Here is a 4108-nt window from a genome sequence, read left to right as displayed (position 1 = left end):
CAGCAATCACTGTGCGAGGGGCGGGGTACACCCTGGACGGGTCGCAAGTCCATCACAGGGCCACATAGAGACAAACGAGACAAACAACCATTCACTCTCTCACTCACACCTAGGGACAATTTAGAGTTACCAATCAGCCTAACATGCATGTTTTTGGTCTGTGGGAGGAAACCGGAGCACCCGGAGAAAACCCACGCATGCACGGAGAGAACATGCAAACTCCACCCAGAAAGGCCCCTGGACCGGAGTTTGAAACAAGGACCTGCTCGCTGAGAGGCAGCAGCTCTACCAGTTGCGCCACCATGCTGCCCCCATACCATACCATACCACTTTATTTATAAAGCACTTAAAACAGCTACAAGGCCAACCAAAGTGCTGTACAGACAGAACAACAGGTAACACACAAAGCAAAATACAAAATGAGGTAAATCAGAATATAGACATAAAAACGATGCAGATAATGATGACAAACCAGTGTGGAGCATACAGGATCAAAACACAGATCATCTGGTGTTGAAAGCTACTGAATAGTAGTGAGTTTTTAAACGGGACTTGAAAACCGAGAGGGAGGGGCCTGTCTGACAAGCAGAGGTAACTCGTTCCAGAGTCTTGGTCCTGCTACAGAGAAGGTCCTGTCACCTCTGCGCTTAATACAAGTTCCTGGAACTGTGAGGAGCAACTGGTCTGCTGACCTCAGGGAACGTGGTGGGACATACGGTTGTAGCAGATCAGAGAGATGGGGGGGGGGGGGTGGCGACACTGTTCAGTGATTTGTAGACATACAGGAGTATTTTGAACTGGATTCGAAAGTGAACCGGTAACCAGTGCAGTGAGGCCAAAACTGGTGTAATGTGCTCTCTTTTGCCTGTACTGGTTAAAAATGGGGCTGCTGCATTCTGGACCAGTTGTAGTCGTGCAATGGAGGTCTGACTGATACCAAACAGGAGTGAATTGCAGTAATCAAGCCTAGATGTAATGAATGCATGTATTACTGTCTCCAGGTTCTTTTTGGACAATATGGGCTTCAGTTTAGACAGCCGCCTCAGTTGGAAGAAGCAGGATTTAACGATCATGTTTACATGATTGTTAAGTTTCAGGGAAGGGTCCATTATCACGCCCAGATTAGTGACTCTTTGTTTTTCTGACAGGGTTAGAGTGGAGAGGTCGATGCAGTGGTTTGTGATCGTGTCGTTGGGAGGGAACAACATGACTTCAGTCTTCTTTTCATTGAAACTTAAGAAGTTTAAAGCCATCCAGTCCCTGATGTCAGCCAGGCAGTTGAGCAGAGGTTGAATAGAGCATGTACCATTGTGTCTTAGGGGTAAGTAAATTTGACAGTCATCGGCATAGAAGTGGAAGGGCATGTTGTGTTTCCGGAAAATAGCACCAAGCGGCAGCAGGTATAAAGAGAATAGGAGGGGACCGGGATGGACCCCTGCGGAACCCCCGATTTAAGCTCTGCCTCTGCGGAACTAAAATCCTTGATGGAGACACAAAAGGATCTGTCAGTGAGGTAAGATCTGAACCAATTGAGGGCTGATCCTGTGACGCCCACCCACTGCTCCAACCTAGCAATGAGGATCTCATGGTCGATGGTGTCAAAGGCGGCTGTGAGGTCCAACAGGACAAGCAGCACAGAATCACCGGTATCTGTGAATCTGAAGATGTTGTTAAAGACCTTCAGCAGGGCAGTTTCAGTGCTGTGGAGAGGTTTAAAGCCAGATTGGAAAAGCTCTAAGATGGTGTGATCCTCCAGGAAGCACTTCAACTGGGACTCGACTATTTTCTCCAGTACTTTAGAAACAAATAGGAGTTTGGAGACAGGCCGGAAGTTGGAAACGACAGAGGGGTCAAGGTTTGGATTTTTCAGGAGAGGCTGGACGGCAGCAGTCTTCTGCCAGATGGTACCAACCTGAAAAAAATCTAACTTACTAATAACTTCACATAGTTCCTTCAGTGGATGTTTTCATGCTGCAGAGTGAAACAGGGCAAGAGCTCACAGTGAAATTCAGTTTGTAAGAGTAAATTTGAAATTACACAACCTATTAAACACGTTGTACAAAATCAGTGTTAACTGATCATAAATAGAGAACAAACTTTTGCAACCAAAAGTTACAACATATATCTACAAATAAAACACACAAAACAAAATACAACTAGCTTTAAGCATTAATCTTTAATTTAACCATTAAGCATACAATGTAATTATGACAAATAATGGAGGATTTACCTGTAGTTACCTTCGTACAGATGAACATGTTCCTGGTTATAACTGTCACTTTGGCCGCTGGCCTTTATCATCTTTTACAATTTCCTAAACATTGTTTAGTTTTTTTTAAATAGAATAAACTGTATCTACCCTCTAAATGCTCAGAGTAACACATCTGAATTATGTCATAATTTCCCATCTATTCATTTTCACCGATTGATTATTTATACCGGCATGTATTGGCTATGTTCATATAACAACAAATGTTGTATGTGCTGTTGTATGTTTTTAATTTCAACAGGACTTCATCCAGTAAAATAAAGGTTAAATAAAATAATATAATACGAAGATCTTAATATCCAGATAATTTATTATTGGAGTTTATGAAGGGTACACAAAATCTGAATTCCTGGACAATTCAGCATTAAACGTTTTTGTTTCAGATCCCATTTGTTAACCAAATTCTAAAATTTGCAATATCCTTTGTAAAAACTTAAAATATCGTTCTATAAAGTTCAAGTTCACGTTGTGTTTATTTATCATATCAAAGGTTAACACAATGTTAACAGTACAATTCATTCAACCTTTATTTCTACAGGTAAATCCCATTGAGCCTCGAGGACTCATTTACAAGAGAGACCTGATTTAACAAAGAAAGATGACAACAATGGACAACAGCAACAACAATAGACAGTTATAAAAAGTCATACAGATATTTTTTTTTTTTACAAATAAGATGGCAAAAAAAGTAACAAAAACAGCTAGATTCTAAAGGGGAATGTAGAAAACTAAAAACAGGAACATGTCTGCATTGGTCCCTGCCAGGAGTCCAACAGATTCTTAAAGCCACTTAGAGAGGTCAAAGGTCGAGAGCTTCAAATCTTTTTGTAAGATATTCCAGGAAACAGGAGCGGAGTAGGAGAAGGTCCTTTTGTCTAGTTCAGTCCTCAATGAGGGAACACTGCAGGTAATGATGTCCTGAGAGCGCACGCTGTAGCTGCACTCACACAGAGACATGTAGGAGGAGATGTATGAAGGCAGCAGACCAGGAAGTGATTTAAAGATGAAAATGTACCAGTGGGAGAGTCTGTGTGAAGTTAATGGTGACCAGTTAACCAGTGAATACTGGGTGCAGTGGTGGGTACGGTAGTTACAGACAGTTATGAATCAGTGCACCATGATAGACAGCATCCAACATCTGCAGCATCCAACATCTGCAGCATCCAACATCTGCAGGGTTCTTGTAGGAGCGTTCATGTAAATAATGTCACCGTGATCAATGGAGGGAAGGAAAGTCACAGATACAAGGTGTTTCCAAACATTCAGAGTTAGACAGGATCTGTTTCTGAAAAACAAACCCAGTTTAACTTTCAGTTTCTTTACCAAGTTTTCCACATGGAGCTTAAAAGAGGGATGCGAGTCGACCAAGATACACAAATATTTATAGGAATCAACAAACTCAATGGGGACACCATTTGAGGATGAAATCAGAGGAAGAACTGCTGGGACCAACTTCCTATTCGAAAAAAGCATCCCTTTGGTTTTGTCGGCATTTAGGACAAGTTTGAGGTGAAACAAATCAGTCTGGATGATGTTGAATGCAGATTTCAAAAGCTGGAAAGCCTTAGCAACTGTTTTAGCTCGACAATAAACAACTGTGTCGTCAGCATAGAAGTGTATGGATGCATTAGGGATGTTTTTACCTACAATATGTATGTAGATTGTAAAGAGGGTGGGTCCTAAGACTGAGCCTTGTGGTACACCATTGTTGACTGTTAAATAACTGGAGGAAGTACCATTATGTTGAACACATTGCCTCCGGTCTGAAAGATAGTTAGAGAACCAACCAATGGTGTGATCTGAGAAACCGATTTCTGAGAGTTTATGACACAAGATGTT

This window comes from Nematolebias whitei, chromosome 5 (genome assembly GCF_014905685.2).
Source record: "Nematolebias whitei isolate Nwh7 chromosome 5, NemWhi1, whole genome shotgun sequence".
Taxonomy (NCBI): Eukaryota; Metazoa; Chordata; class Actinopteri; order Cyprinodontiformes; family Rivulidae; genus Nematolebias; species Nematolebias whitei.
Note: the sequence above shows the minus strand (reverse complement) of the source record.